Below are 17,329 nucleotides of genomic sequence, written 5' to 3'. Positions count from 1 at the left end.
TTTTGCTGGCTGATATCCTTAATGGAGTCACATGAGGCATGCCTATTCTGCTGGCCCAGCATAACAGTCTTCTCTTAACTTTATATTCTAACTTAAAAGCTTATTTACAGTAATAATTTAGGTCTCCTTCTCAAGCAAGATTACCCACTGTTCTGGCCCAGCACATTTAAAAAAATAAACAGAGTCCCGTGGTTAAGAGAAACATTAAAGAGATAGCAGCAAGATCTAGCAAAATATTATAGGAAACATGAAGTTCCACTGCAGAAAAGAAAGCACTAATGTACATGTCCAGTAACACCTCCAGTAGGCACGTTTGGTAATACGGTGTTTGGAGCATTTAATTCTTTTAACTCAAGTCAAAGAAAGGCTGAGACAGATGTCCCAAGGAGGAAAGTTCTGTAACCTCCAAATTAATACAATAAAGGACTGGTTGCCTGCCAAGCAGAGGTGTGATGACACCGCCTCTAAAACACCAGTGTTTTCAGATTCTCCAGAGGATGCAATTCAAGAAACACGTTTAAACTGACTGGAGTTACACCCTTTAGCAGGAGAGAACATCGCTAGTTGCCTTCCTCAGAAAGCCTTAAAAAAATAACCTGCTCAACTCTTTCTCAAGCTAGCCATAAACAAAACTACATAAATCCATAATGGCTCCAACCGTTCACTTTGGGACAGACATAAAATGAACGCAGACTCCTCACACCGCTTTCTGTCTGCTCATGTGGTGCACATCTGTGGCATGCTGGCAATATGCTACACTGTAATCCCAGGGACTTGTGCTTTCAAAGCCAGCCCTATATGTTTATTTTTCCCATATGACTTCCTTTTACTTTTTTGTCGGCATCAGTAGGACACAGATCATGATTGACTGTCCTATCTAAAATTTCTGATAGTCCTTTTGATAAATTCAGAGAAAATATGTATGAAAACAAAAAGATAGCTAAGGAGGGCAGAGGATCAAGTCTTCAGGAACAGTGACTTTTCTGAAAGTTTACTTGACATACCAAGCAATGATTACTCCCAAATGTACATACTTTTTCCTAATCTATACTCCCTTCTTAAATTATCAGACCAAATGCTTTGTAACTGATGCTAGTGGCCCCACTATTTTAAATTGTGTATTAATACTGCCAACACCCTCAAATGTTGCTTTTAATACATTTCATATTCAATTTTTTTGAACTAATCTTTCCCTCCTGACTGATTTTTCCTTGACTGCAAACTTAGATAAACAAGCAGGTCTTTTTAACACTTTGAACAGAGAGAAACCTGGCCAAAAGGGCAGGAAACATAGTCCTGGGAGTTCTGTTCAGGCAAACCATGGTGGCTGGTAATTTCCGCGAGACCTAAAGCACAGCACAATCATTACAGCTTACACAGAGTCAGAGCTCGCCCTCCTGTGCATGCTGAATTTTCAGAATTTGCTGGATTAGCAAAATGAGCCTTTAAACTATTAAATAATATACAGGTTTGCCTGTATATTTTCATGATGCAAAGGGAGTCAGTCATAGCATTGTATGGAAAACGCTGCAACACAATTCAGCAGGTAGTAACCTATACACATATGGAGATGTTCTACCCCGACAGTTTCTTCCCAAAACATTAGTGCTATCACAGTAGTTCCTGGAGCATGAGCCAGGGTGGAAGTTCCTTAGTCATAAAAAACGAGCAACTAGTCACAGCTCTAGTGAAGGTCTGTATTTCACTTTAAATGCTATTATTTCTGTGTGCAATTGTCTCATGGTAAAAACCTAAATTGTCATTCTTACATGTCAAAATCTCAAAAACTTTTCCTTTCTCAATGCTAATCAAAGTTCTGATATGCATGTTTATCATGTGCTAAGCTAAACTGAAACCAGATTAAAAGATTCTTATCTTCTGACATTATTCACTAGTCTATTACATGAACAAGAACTTAGTCACACCTACATATTTCCCCTAACATTGTTCATTAAACACTGGAATACCCAACAGAATGTATCATATAATACATGAGATTTCGGCCAAGAGAAGATCTGGTTGTTAACTCTCCTGTACTGTCTGTGTGTCCTTTGTGCTTAAACTACTTCCCATGGCTGCTGCAAATTATGAAGGTGAAACAAACGGCACACTATTTCAATCCTTACAGCAAACTTTGATGTATACTAAGTGCCTAGACTGCCTATGTTTAAAAGTGACATCAATACACTAACTGGTTTGTTAGTGTCTGCTGCTCAGGATACCCAACAGCCAGTATTTCAATTTGTATGCTGAATCCTGGATAAAACCCCATGTTTAAATAAAACATAAAGACTCTACTCCCTCTCCACAACTTGGATGAGACTGCAGAGTCAATTTTATTGTGCCCTGCTCCCAGGGAACCAGCCCAGCCTGGACACTGCTCTGATTTGGAAGCATTTGCATCACAGAGCTTCAGTACCAAAGCAGCAGTCATACTTTCTATACCAGCCCTATTCCACACTTACAGTTTGCTAAACTAACCACACACACCAGCTGCTTTGAGTCTGCTCTGAGTCACCAGACTTCAGAGAGGTCTATATCTAGAATCTAAACTCACATACCCATCGCAGCTATATTAGCATAACACAGAAGAAATCCTCTGAAGGTAGTTAACTTTCTCCAGCTTTCACTAACAGAGCTGCAACAGGAATTCGTTTCTACTTTCTAAATGCTTTTTAGAGACTGCTTCTTCTCAAGAATTACTGTTAATTGCTGGGAAAAGATAATAGTGGCACTTGAGTCCACAAACTTTGTTTGTGCTGTAAAGACTTGATACAGAGGCCACTCAACATTACCACAATATAAACATTTAAAAACAATAACACTCATTAGTATCCCTCCCAGAAAGCTTAAACTGAAATATATCTGATCAATTTTCTGCATAACAAACAAAAAAAAAAGACATGAAGAAATACACAAAGATACAGTAAAGAGGTACTGACACCACATTAAAGGCAAATGGATGTGTAATAGAAATCTGTTTTCCAGATGAACTCTCAGCTGTTTTGCAAAATAAGGATGGGAAACTTATAGGAGGACATCTGATTGAAAACATTTAGATTCTTTAGATGAAGTACATAATTCAAGCCTACTCTTTTTGGTACAACTGTGAAAGCGTATTTTACACAAACTTCTTTTTCAGAGAAATATACACATTTTGTAAAATTACATTAACAGTACTTAATACATGGCTTATATCAATTTTGAATGCTTGAGAATCACAAAACTTACAACCAAATGATCCATTACATAATTTAACAACAGCTAAAACTAAAAGACAATGTGTAAGATGTAAGTTTTCCTCTTCTACTACCTCAGTAGATCTTCAACTTAGGATCAACAAGATTAAAGAAAACCTGTACACTTTAAAGCAGAAGAAATGAAGACAGGGTTGTTTGCATGCGAGCCAAAACATATCAGTATAGTAATTGGTATTTGCAAAGATTATCCAAGCTATACCCTGAATCTTCAAATGCCTAGTAAATTGGCAAGCAGAGACACAGGCATGACTGAAATGACTCTCTGAAATATATCTGAGGGAAGCCACAGAATGGGCAATATCCTTCACACATTCAGCACATCCTGACACTGCAAAATTGAGAGCTATGGAAGACCAGGAGGGCACCTGCACAAAGCAAGCAAGAGCTACTCCAATGCCTTAGCTACATTCAAGGCTTAAACTACCATTTAAATGTCTGCAACATGCAGTTTGTCTCAGTGCATTAACAGAAGTGCCGACACCCTCAAAAATAAATATATGCCTAAGTGCTTGAAAAGATCAAAACAAAGGAAGTTTGTGGCTTCCTACAGAAATTCTTCCCCTGAACACCCTGAGCTGTGTCTAACCACTCAGATGTAGACAGAGCACATGTATAGTCTTTAGAAACAAACCTCTCTTTACATAGTTGATTGATATTTTTCGTAAAAGTTCATAGGTGTCATCATACAGGTGAGCAGATTACAGCATGTGGCCATGCATGCAGGGGTCAGTGGGTTCCTCCTGAAGGAGAGGCAAAAATACCACAGTACTACTACAGTAATAGTAGTATAGAAGAAACTTCCCCCAGTTTCTCTACTGGGTATGGAATATGCTGTGGTATGGAATACCTCTTTGGTTAGTTTGGGTCAGGTGTCTCTCTCTGCTTCCTCCTGGCTTCCCCTCCTCCCTGACAGAGCATGAGACTCAGAAAGTCCTTGGTTGGAGTAAACAACACTTAGCAACAACTAAAAACATCGGTGTTATAAGCGTCGCTCCCAGGCTGAAAGTCAAAAACACAGCACTGCACCAGCTGATTAAGCAGATCACCAGTTCCAGGGTACCTTTTGGTACTGCAAAACTACCACAGTATTCGTACAAAATTAAAAATGCAGAATGACTATACAGTTATTAATTTGCATTGAATTAGCTGGCAGGTAGTGCCTTAGTCGTATTTTCTTACCAATGTTGATGGCAGGTATTTTCTTTATGTTTTGTTTACAGAAAAGCAGCAAATCTCCTCCAAAGAGCTTTTGAATTTAAATCCACTCTAAACAGCAAACCCTTAAGAATGTGAATTCTGATATAATTCTGAAGTCATAGAGCAGGTTGGGTTGGAAGGGACCTTAAAGGTCATCCAGTTCCAAACCTCTGCCATGGGCAGGGACACCTCCCACTAGAGCAGGTTGCTCAAAGCCCCATCCAACCTGGTCTATAAATTACTGGCATATAAAACCACAATGAGTTAAAGTTTCAACGACAAAGATGAATTTTGGTTTTGTGAAGTGCACAGGTGAGGTGCTTTGTGCTTCATATGCTTTGCTTCCACACATGCAGCCTTGTATTTTACAGTGCAGTGAGCTGGACTTCCTGTGCCTACACCTTAATGTTCTCCTCAAAATCGTGACTAACTCTTTCATCATTTATTATTCAACAAAATACTCCAACATGAGAACAGACATATTCAGTCTTTCATGAGCTCTCAACAGCCTCCAGAATATTAGTTGATTCATTTAACAAGCCACAGACAAAGTAAACATCTGTCTAATGATTCAAGACTCTGAGATTCCCTGTTGTGGGAAACACCAGGAAAAAGCCATGGTGAATCAATCCAGGGATACACAGCGCAACACAGCCCCCTCAGTGACAGCCTGTTGCATGAACCATTGGGTGTGGTTACAAAAGATACACAGCAGCTCAAAACCAACAGTAAGTACTCTTTGAAACTGGCCTAGGCTGACAGCATCCAGTAATCAGTGTCACGGCTCTCACATGGATTCCAGCAGCAGGGTCCAGGCATGCTGCACACTGGAACCACCACCGCCAGAAGAAAACCATGGACTGATAAATTGCCTGAATTGCACAAAAATAGTCCAACCCACCACATCTTTGTGGGAAGTATGAGCTAATTTATCAGTTCTTTGCTATCTTAGATCATTTAGCATTGTGACAGAGATCCACTCACAGAGATAACAGTAACTACAGAACCATACAAACTGTGAGATCACCAAGATACCCTTGCTAAAATATTTTTTTTTTTATAAATACATGCATCCCAAACAACTGTGTGTTGATTCTCCCACCCTTATCCCACTCTTCCTTATCTTTAGTAGCCAAATGTCTGCTTATTTTGGCAACATGTTGTTACATGATTCCGTTCCCAAGGCTAAGATTTGTATTTTCTGCACAGCTGATGGACCTCCATGTCCATATTACATATACCTATCTTCCTACATATAAATATGCAATCCTCAGAGCAAGCAACAAGCTCCATGCACCTTGGTGAACCTGCCAAATTACTTTCATTCTGTGCTAAATTCTCCAGAACAGTTTTTTTAACTAAGGTAGCTTTCAGCTTCATTTGTATTAAGTCACTTGATCAGTAATAACTTCCCATAAGAACACCTCTATCATAAGAAGCCTCTATCCCAAGAAAGGCATTACAATGAGAAGGCAAGGTTTACATAAATGGTCTTCACGCACAGCAAAGGGGAATACATCAGTCTTTGCTCCTGTTGCTTAATGTTATTTCATTAAATTTAAATCATGAAAACAAAGCAAGGTTCTCACCTCAAAGAACCACTCTGAATCAGTAAGCAGTAAGAGCTGCTAATGAATAAAACAAAAGAGATTTGTGTTTCTACATATAAAAACATCCATGTGCTGAGTGGTTTATAAACAGTTACAAAGAAGGCTGTAGCTGAGATGTGTTGCTTATTTCAGCTGTTGCATCTAGGTGGTATCAGAAAGGCTCTATGCCTGCAGGATTTTTCTTTTTAGGAACAACTCACAGAGGTGATTTGGAAAACTGAGATAGAGGCAATTATGATAATATCTCATCCCTTAGCAGATACTATGTATTCTTCTCACACACTATTGTATTGTTTTAAATTAAAGCACTTAAAAGAACAAAATCATACTTATGGTGGACACACTTTTAAGACATTTTTATGATCTGAGTGGAAACATCATGCACTACTCCATATTTGGATTTTTTTTCTTTTTGCTCCAAACAGAAGCGTTGCGTTTTTAACATATCTATGGATTGCTTCTCATGCACTCTTTCAAATATACAGAAACACACAAGCAGTACACTACTACATCATCTGTTTTTCTATGAGGACATCAAGATGGTTTTACTTACGCTGAGTGAATACAATGTATGAAATTTGTGTAGTGTAGATAGACCATATATATGTAACTGTGTGTGTGAAAATGTGTGCTTCACCTACACTGATTCAGTAGATGGCACACTGAAATTCCAGCAATAATCAATGCAGTAAGTGAGCAATTTATGTCCATATTTCTAAGAGAGGTAACATGAGCTAGGAAGGGCTCTTCACTGAGAGTTTTGGTGTTGTCCGCCACACTGTTCCATAATACATTCAGCACATTTCTAAACATCATGCCCAATAATAAACCTCTCCAAAATTTAGAATTTTACAAAGGAAATGAAACTTCAGAACCAGAAAACAGCTCTCACTACCTGATGAAGGATTTGATTGAAATGGAACTTCAGTATTTTCTGGTTTACGCACTGTTCTAAAAATTCTTCTCCATCTAACCAGGAATCAAGAGGCATCTGTGTCTGGAGACTGTGTCACTGATCCACTAGTAAACATCCTCTATAAAGTGATGCTAATGAAGAACTTTTCTGTGCAGCTTGGACATAGGAAGTACAGGAAACACTGAAGATCCTCAAAGGTATACAGGTGGTACACTGCAATTAGTTCTCCATCCAAATACTACTTTTCTTCATAGTATTTGCTAGCTTAATGTTACCACATGATAATTCAAGGGAGTAGCTAAGTGTTACTTCCTATTACATGCAATTTTATTCACATTTTTTGAGATTTCCTTAAGATGAAACCCACTTAAAAAGCAAGACTCCCTTTTCTTTGTTTGGTCCAGACTTTTTTGTTTGCAAAAAGTTGTTAACTTCTAATTTAAATTTAAAGATCAGTGGCACACAGCAAAAATCTTTCCCATTCTGAACACAGACTTCTTTCATGACCACTATGAAAATAAATCATCACAAAATAATACACAAACCACTAAGTAAAAAATGGTGTTTACAAAATCACCTAAAAATTAGATACATAAAAGCACCAATACAGGAAGGTTACAGGAGCAAATATACTTTTCAAACATGCCCATCACCTCTGTATCTTGGCACAAGCTTTTTAATCATGCAATTACATGCAATTGTCACAGATGCACAGAATATGCTTACAGCAGTTTTCTGTGAACCCCTTTCTGCACTTCACTCTATTTATGCATAACTACTACCTTATCTGAAAAAACTGAAAAGCCTGAATGAGCAAAATATGAGATGAACCACGACTTTCTGCTTGCAATTAAATGAAACTTGACTTTTGGAGTCCTCACGACCAGAAAGATGCTGCATTGTATAAACTTATGTTAGCACTATACCCCTAAGTAAATAAAGATGTAACTTGTCTTCCTTTCAACTGCAATGTTAGAAAGGCTGACAGGGCTTCACAAAACCCTCCTGTGTTAGGGAACGGAAACTCCTAATGAGATTAGTTGGTGTGTGTGCAGACATTACTTAGCCATGACTAAATGGGCTCTCTTCCTGCAGCCAGTGGAAAATTCAGGGAACTTTTTCCCCCTGCAGCATCAGAGTCCCTCTAACCTTCAGCAAAGCTGGATCCAAAAACAACTCCACTTTCTCTCCCTTTCTCTCGCTCTTTTTTTTTTTTTTTTTTTTCCCTTTCCTTACAAACATTTTTAGTGTTTTTTCGGTTGTTCGTGGAAACTCTGCACATCGGCCAAGGGGTCCTGGGGCAGGGGCTGGCTAAGAAAAGCGGGGAGGGGGAGGGCCGGGCAGAATGCAGAAGACTACAAAGGAAACTGTAAAAAGGAGCAAATACATAAACCTGAGAGGGAGAAAACCACAGAGTTTCTTTGTGAGCTGCAGTGACTCATTTTCAAGATGTTGTCTGCTGCCAGTTTCAAACCGGAAGCGCATGGCAATTAGTCTTGCTGTTTCCAGACAAGCCAGAAACTCTCCCGACACTTCCCCCCCCCCCCATTTTTAAAGCCCCTTCGGCAGTTTCTGCAGGAGCATTCCCCTCCCTCCCCTCTCTCCATTCCCCCCAGCCCCACTCGGCGCCGGGGACCCCACGGCGCCCCCGCAGTCCTGACCCGCGCCCGGGCAGCCCCCGCCGCCCCGAACGCCGCTATCACGATGCTGCTCGCTCCGGGCAGGCCCGCGCGGCCCCGGCAGCCGGACGCGACCCGGCACCGCTGAGGGAGCTGCAGGCGGCGGGGGTCCCGGGGCTCCCCCCGACTCGCTGCGCCCTGTCAGGCAGCGCACACACACACACCACAGCCCCTCAGCCTCGCCTCACACCCGACCCCTCCCGCGCCTGCCCCCCAACACACGCTCCGTGCCCCCACCTACACCCGCCCTCCCGGGGACTGGCTGGGCCCCCTGAGGCGGCAGAACCCCCCCTCCAGCGCCCTCCACCCGCCGCTCCCTGACCGCCACCCTCTGCTCCCGCCACGGCAGCGCTGGCCGGGCCCGACCCCAGGGCAGGACCCCCGGCCCAGTATGGGGCTCCACGCTGCCCCTGGGCGCTGCTCACCGCCAGCCCCGCTGCCCCGCCACCCAGGGGTGCACCGAACCCCGCAGCCCCCGCGGCAGCCGCCGGCCTCCCTTTCGCTCCCGTCCCCACAGCCCCCCGAAACTTCGCGGGAGTTGGGGGCAGGCGCAGCAGCACTTGTACCTACCCAGCGGCTGAGGGACTCCTCCGCTCTCTCCTGGTAGTTTAGAGGGAGCCGGGTAAAATCCCCCGGTTCTCCATGCTGACAGTCTTCTGCAAACGCTCTGTTGCTCTTGTAATGAGATCCTGATTTTACTTTTTTTTACTTTTTTTTTTTCCTCCTTTTTTTTTCCTTCGGCCGGGGTGTGTGTGTGTGTGTGCGTGTGTGCCCGTGTGAGAGAGAGAGCAGGAAGTCAGAGCAGTCAGACAGAGAGCCGGCTCACTTCCTTTCCTGCATTATTCCCCAGGCGGTTTGCAGTCTGTGTAAACAGGCTTTTCCTCCCCTCTCCCCTCGCTCTGGCCACTGATGTGCAGCATGGCTGTAATATAAGACACACACATAGTAAAACGGGTAACGGTAACTCCGCAGGCTCGCAGGGAGCTCCGCCGGCTCCCCCGACCTCCACCTCTTCCTGTGCTACACCCCTGGGGAGGAGCTTCCCGACAGACCAGCGCTTGGCCCACCGGCGCCTCTCGGCTTTCAGCCCGTCCAAGTGCCTTCCCAAAAGCGCAGAATCATGGAATAGCTTGGGTTAGAAGGGACCTTTAAAGGTCCTCTAGTCGAACTCTCCTGCAATGAGCGGGGACATCTTCAACTAGATCAGGTTGCTCAGAACCACGTCCAGCCTGGCCTTGAATGTCTCCAGGGTTGACACATCTACCACGCATTTTGTCCCCAGGTGATAGCTAGGAGATGGGTATGAGGTGCTTATAAGCAGTGCTTTGTCCTCCCAGAGCATCAGAAGGGGCCTCAGCAAGCCATTGGCCTTGGTAAAGGTGTCCGTTCTTGTCCCACCAAACTGGGGGTTCAGATGCTGGTGAAGCAAGGTGTTGGGTGCCTCCACTTCAGGTCAGTAGAGGTTGAAGGGCTGGTGGTGTGTGGGATCTTGCTGGATGCACTGGCCGCGTTCCAGAGCTGGACCTCATGCAGATGGCTAAATACAGGAACAGTGCCCCACTGCACATCACAGATTGAGGGAAATGACGTATTAAAAGTCAAGGGGTGCTCAAATCATCAAATTCAAGCCAGGTCTTCCAGCTTCGCATCATACCTCAGAGACAGACCAGTCAGTAGCCACTGGCTAATTGGGATTTAGGTTCTGACCCTCAAGTTGTAGACCTCAGACTGAAAGTGTTGGTTTGGATTTATTGAAGGGCACACATTTCCAGTGTTTTGAGTTTGCATCCTTTGTGTCTTCACTTGTGTCTCGTACATCTGCACTGTCTCTTTCTAACTTCATTTGGAAATTCTCAGAGTGACATTATCTTCTCTCTGACCAATGCATCAGTGATGTTCAATGCATAATGATTTAAAATCAATACTGCACAGCTATTTAACAGTCACAAGATTTATCAATCTAGCCCAGTAACTGCAGTTCAGGATGTTCTTGACATGCAGTGACACAGAAGCAATGATTGGTTTTTTTTATCACTCCATTGGGATTTTGCTTACAGTGTCATTGGGAATGCAAGCATGCTCTGATGGAATTAAAAAGGTCATCACAGTTGGCCCCTAAGCATTAGTCAGTAGCATCTGAACAGCTGGTGGTGAACAAGTTTCAGGTCCCTTGTGGAAGTCCATCAGGGTTCTTTCTTCTTGCTTTCTAACATGAAGGAGCAAGAGTACGGTACTGGCACAGTAATTTTGTAACTTTCCTGAAATAATTCCTTTTAAAAGTCATTCTGAATTTTAAAATGCACATGTGAGGTTTGCTAAATCCTCATTTTGTGTTTCCCAAATACAGAATCATTAAAATGTTTAATTTGAGACAGTGTATTTCCTAGATCAAAATGCAGTGGACAACGTCCTTGCTGGAAGCGTTAGGACACAGGAATCAATCCTTGTTTGGGAACTACAACTGAAGACCCAGATTTGCAAAACCAGGGCAGACAAAGGAGCTCTTATGGTGCTGATATGCCATGGTGGACTGACAGCTGGGGGTATCAGCATTGGTCTTTCATGTTTAATGTTCATTGATTTTGTGAACAAGAGATGAAGCAGGGATATTCCAGAGTTGCCTTGAACGGTTATTGGTGGGTGTGGAGATCTGCGAACAAACTCTCAAAACCAGTATAACTTCTTTTCTTTTACAAAAAGTAAACAACACTTTAAAGAGATGTTTAAAGCTTGAAATGTTTCCGATATTTATTATGCTGTAATTTCGTTGACAGCACTGGAATTTCTTTGACAGCACCAGTCTTACTTTTGTCTCGATAGTGAGGTAGAAACTTAAATCAAGCTGCTGGAGGGTGGATGACCACTGGATGAGAGCTCTTCATATTACCCTACAGATGCTGGAGAAGAAGGTGCAGAACTTGTTTAATGGAATAAAGCCATCAGGATATGCTGAAAACACAAAGAATTCCAAAAGCTCTGATGGATGTGGAAGAAAATGGGAGCTCTTGGCCAGGACTACTGATTCTAGCACTATGGATGTCATTGAGAGAATACTTTTTGAAATTACATCTATGTTCTTCATAACAGCACTGTACTTAACAGAATGGTTACTGAAACTCTCATCTGCGGTATCTGCCTGGCTAATTTAATGTAGACTTACAGTTATCCTTACGGATTATTTTACGCAAATGTACAAAAGGATGAATAAAGAAAATTGCAGGTTTGCATTGTGTAAGAGCCTTTTTCTTCTGCAAAAGCAGTTTCACTCAGAAAACCTGTTTGTTAACGTAGTCGTAAAAATGCTAGTTATTTTGTTAGTAGCGTCAATGTCTGTGTCTCAATTCACATCCATTCATCAGCACATACTATCGTTACAGCTGTTACTTCTAAAGCCCTAGTCCTGTCATAAGCTGTGAAGATTTGGGGTTTTAGCTTTGGAAATTGTTGTTCCTTGCTCAGAGTTGGTCCAGACAACAGCTGTTGCACTCATAAAGGACTAAGTGTAACTAGAGACAGCTCCTCTTCTACAAGTAAAGCAGGTTACCGCTGCTGAAAGACCTAATCCAGTGAGTTCAGGCGATCCTTGAACAAACATATGCACCCAGGTATGTCCCTGTGTCCTGTTTATCTAAGGATAGTAGAGTTTGTAGAAGAGCCTGTATTTATAAACCTGCCCTTCTGTTCAAAAATATCACCCTAAAGCATTCCCGAGTGTAGTGACTGTAATTCTGCCTAATTTTTATTAGATTACATCAATTAAGAAACCAGGCTTTGTCTGTCCTTTCAGATTGTTTCTACCATATTTTTAAATCGTTCAGAAATCTCATGTGCTGCTGTAATTAACCACTCTAAAAGAAGGAAACAAAAAAATGAAGGCAAATTTGCTGTGCTCTAGATATCTGTTTAAGCTCTTCAGGCTGAGGCTCATATCTGTGTTGGTATAGGTTTTTGTGTAATTTCACCCTGAGCCTTGAGTCCCACTGTAATTAAGTTATTAAATTAAATTAAGTAATCGTAATGTCACTTTGTGGTACACAATTTTCCTTAAATGTACATAGATGCTTATAATTATGTGTAATTATCAAGAACAAAGTTGAAAGCAGTTGGAAGTAATTGTTGTTTTATTTAATATTTTAATTGCGAATCTATTTAATGAATGTATACATTGTCTCACCCTCTCTAAACACTTTGTATTTCTTTCTAGATGACAGGCGCTGCAGTAAAGAGGCTTCAGATTTGTGTCTGCCTTTATGACAGCCAACACAATGGGTCCTGTGGGAGAATCACTCGTAACCATTCTTCTCTCTTATTTTCTACTAATTTTAGCTTGAATAACCACCTGCCAGGCTACAGGGGGATTTCCAGGGGATTTTGGAAAGTGGGTATATAGAAACTAATTACGGGAGTTGGAATGATGGCCCAATTCATGTAGGATTCTTGGTTGCCCTTCACAACATACTATTTAAATGCCTTGCAAATGTTGCATCATTATTGACGAATATTCCTTTAGCAGGTTTGGCTTTTCTCTTTCACACTTTCCTGTAGCTGGACAAACACGGGCTTCAAAGCCAACAACTTCATTATTGCAAAAAATCCCAGGGGATCCATACTGCTCACAAAGTGGTCAGGTCCTCAGTTTTATCTCATCTCACAGCCAGCTCCACTGGCAAGAAAAGTGCTGTCTGCAATACTGTACAGTGCTACCTCCAGGGTGTAGCACTGACTGTAAACCCATGGAAACTCGACTGCACATTGTTCCCCGACAAGCATTATTTCTTCCTGGGGTTTTTGCTGAGCTATCTGGAGTAAAATTGTGAGCTTTAGAAAAATTTTTAGATGGCAGACATCAACAGAACTGTGTTTGATGTTGAGAAACCTCTTGTTCAAAGTTGGATCAGATGAGTCAGTAAAACAATTGCATGTCATCATCAGAAGGTTCAAAACCTCATGCCACAGTTTCTGGAACAAAGAAATTCTGCAAGTTTTAACCTCAACTATTTTCTGTCAGAAGCAGGAGAAGGATAAGTGTTTCTTCACACCATGAAACAAGTATCCTGTGCAGATGGTAGGTAGGACCTTGGCAAGAAAGCAGCAGGAGCCTCTTCCATCCTCCCAGAGACTTGTGTCTTCCTCCAGGACCATGTTGCAGTCCCTTGTGACAGAGGCTATGAATGAGAATTACTGCTGGGCTGCAATTAGAAATCTTCCCTCAGTCTTAAGAGAATGATGTTTTGGAGACCTCAAGGATTTCTTCCTCTCCCCTACCCACCCCCGGAAGGCTGTGGTGTTTGATCAGGAAGGAGCGTTGTGGGGAAATGACTGCTTTTACACTCCTCTTCCTCTGGCACAGTTTTGCTTTCCTGAATGTTTTGCTTTCCCTGTATGTTGTGGAAGAAAGCACATGAACCAACATGTTTGAAGTAAAAGCATCACTTGTGTGTACAATTTCATTAAGTTTGCCTTCTTACTGAAAGATTTATAAGGAATTACCTTCTGTATGCAGTGTAATTGCCAATGATTTTTTGTCATTTAAGGAATGCTGTGTTGCTGTGTGTTGAAGGAGCCTATAGCACCTAAATGAGCAACCCATGAAATCAGGGAAAGAAGATTCCAAGAACCTTTACATAACCGTGAGGACTAAGCTAACTGGAAAGATTAACCATTTCAGAGGTCACTGTGCTTCTCTGAAATCTGTCAATCTGTTTTACTGCAATTTCTTTTCCAAGCTAATTAATTAAAGGTCTCAGCTAGAACTTCAGTTCCGTTTTATTGGTCTCTCTTTTTTTTTACCCTGTCTCCCATCTGTCTACTTTATTCTAACCTAATCTCTAAATATAACTTAACTAAGGTGTTTCTGCTGCGAAATATCACTGTAGCATCTGAACATAATTAAACCACTTTTACTGTCCTCAAGTGCTTTTGGTCAAATGGAGCACACCTCACTGCCACTTCTATTCAGCCCACACTAATTCTAACATTTTTGAATTATGGATGATCTTATTTTCAACATGTGACCTTATAGCTTTTACATTTCCCAGTATGACACAAACTTCAGGACACATTTCTACTTCACAATTTTCAGTTAGGTGTAAATGACAATATTCTTCTCTCTTCTAATTACAGTGTATTTGATGATGATGTTCCAATGATTGTATTATCATGTTTGTAGTTACAAATTAATTATGCATGTTCTTGATGTGTGTTTTCTAATAAGATCATATTATATATCATATTATCATCTTATTATATGCTTAAAGCCCTCCCTATTCTCACCCTCCATAGCCTTGATTATAAACCTCATATAAAAGGCACTTTTGAAAATCAAATAAATCTTAAAAATATCTTTATATTTTAAAAGTCAAAACTAACCCATTAACCAATGACTGGCGCAGACCAGAAAGTACACATGTTATGTGTTTCTCATGGGAAATTACTTCTGTCAGCATAATTGTAGCTGCCTTCTGCTTGCTAGAAAATCCTTTTTCTAAGTCACATTTCACATTACACAAAAAAGTTGAAAAATGAATGTGTCATAATGCCTTTGCCTTACATGTGCACGTGCACTCATTTTTCTTGGGGAATGGTAGCAGAGAGAGACTTCAGAAAACAGCTCAAAGCATGTACGTTAAAACCCTGGTATGAGTGATACAGAGGTGCCCACTTCTCTCTGCTGACTATGCAGGGATCCCGGAAAGCCTCCTCAGCTAACTCAACTGCTCAGATTGTGTGCTTAAAGTTAGAAGACACGGGTATCCCTCAGATCTATATTTTGCCTTCAGTACCGCTGAAATGGGGAATCACTTTTCAACTGTCTATGAAAGGGGTTTATTCAGTTTTTTTTCACTGTACATTTGAACTACAAGTATGAAAAGCTTTCAGGAGATACATCTAAGTCTTTTAAAAGTGACAATGTTTGATCCCTCTAAAAAAATCAAGTAACATAGGCTTGCAATGCAAACTTGATCTTACTACTTCAAAAATTCCCATTTCATACATCTTTCATATAGTGGTTTGCTTTATCAGGATCAGGAATGGTGTCCTGCCTGTGCCTTAAATATATGTGTTGAAAAGCTGATACCTATTTGCCCACCTGATACCTTTTTATCACATACTAGTGACAGTTACAGTTCTAAGAAAACTGCTGATGTGCAGCCAAAACTACAGTAATATGTATATTGCGTGGGCTGTTGTTCACTCTTGACTGGGTGTTATCAAGAGATGCCATATTTATATTGAAAGCTTTTTTTGTGCAAACTGTAGGCTCCTTCACAACCAGAATTAGGCTCTGGTTATAGATAACCAGACTTAGCAAAAGACTACAAAAACAAGCCTAAGTCCATACTTACTAAACAAGTTCTTAAAAGTTAGCAATGTGCTCTTACGTTGTGCTTAACATGAAATAAATTCAGCAACCACAAACCTATAGAAATAGCTAACATTGCTGTATCACACCACTGACATCATGCAGTGAGGCATGGCTGCTCCATGTGTGAGGACAAGTTTTGGCCTATCACCCTCTCATCCACAGTTCAGCTGCATGCAACACGAGATTTAAGTACATTCCTAAGCTTTGCTGAAGCAAGATCTTACACCCTTATGTAAAGGTGTTGAGGTTATGGCAAGTTTCTTTCGACTTCAGTGGGTTTCAATCAGGGATTCATTGTGGAAGTGGTTTTCAGGGGGTCTTTGGTTAAATACTAAGTTCCTTCAAAGATCTACACAGATTGCAGTATCAACTTGTTAGTCTGACACTTGCTCATTCTGTTAAAAGGAGGATGCTACGCCAAACAGATGATTTCTTATGTTGCTCCATGTAATATAACTTGCATAATTCATGTTAAGAATGGCTTTGAGATATTGCTAGAGAAATTGCAAAACTACATACACATAATACACATAATACTACATACACTACATACACATAATAATGTGTAGTAAACTAGGCTGTAACATAAGTGTCTTTAAACATTTTAAAAGGAAATGTTATAAGCTGATGATAAATTTTTTGGATTCTGTTTACGTTTGAACTTTTCTGTTTTCCTGTAGAAACTTCCGTATCCTCTTCCTGTGTCCCTACAAAGTTTTGTACAATGCAGAACAAGAAATGCTACAGGGATTGTGCTCCACCTTTCTCCTTCCTGCTGGGATATCCTTTCTGTAGAGAAATGAAAAGCATGTAATATTCAATTTAAAATGTTATATTATTCTTTATCTCAGTAATTTTCTGTTATCTACAATATATCGAGCTGACTACATTGGTTGCAGAAGTACACCACTATTTTTACATTTTTATGACATACAAGTTTCTCAGTCAAAGGTAGCTAAAGTCTACCACAAAGTTTCTTGTTTTCCAGAGTCTTATCAAGGGTTCATGTCTAAGCCAAACAAGACAAGAGTGGGTTGGGTTTTTCTCTTCATTGTTTCGACTGAATTAACAGGAAGAGGGGAGTGCTTTACCTGTCTGACACTAGAGCAACATTCATTAGCTCCCACTTTTCACTTGTCTGTCTGTCCAGACTCTGTCTGCATCTTTGTGGGAATTGTACGGGAATTTCTTAACTCATAGTAATAAATAAGGAAATCAGTAAGGACCTTTGATCTGAGTTCCAGCTTTAATTCATTCTAAAAGTCAATACTTACAATAAAATAAAGGAACAGGGCTTTAAA

At 41.0% G+C, this 17,329-nt stretch overlaps 1 protein-coding gene across 1 annotated transcript in view; it reads right to left on the bottom strand.

Annotated features, from left to right (window-relative positions):
- ELK3 (ETS transcription factor ELK3) overlaps positions 1-9,689 on the bottom strand; it is a 40,378-nt gene extending 30,689 nt beyond the window's left edge. Inside the window, exon 1 of the mRNA XM_065670790.1 lies at positions 9,233-9,689. The gene's annotated coding sequence lies outside the window, so the exon portion shown is untranslated. The remainder of the gene's footprint in view (positions 1-9,232) is intronic.
- Between the last annotated feature and the right edge of the window lie 7,640 nt (positions 9,690-17,329).

The sequence above is a fragment of the Lathamus discolor genome, chromosome 1, assembly GCF_037157495.1.
Source record: "Lathamus discolor isolate bLatDis1 chromosome 1, bLatDis1.hap1, whole genome shotgun sequence".
Taxonomy (NCBI): Eukaryota; Metazoa; Chordata; class Aves; order Psittaciformes; family Psittacidae; genus Lathamus; species Lathamus discolor.
This window is presented reverse-complemented; position numbering and strand designations above follow the sequence as displayed.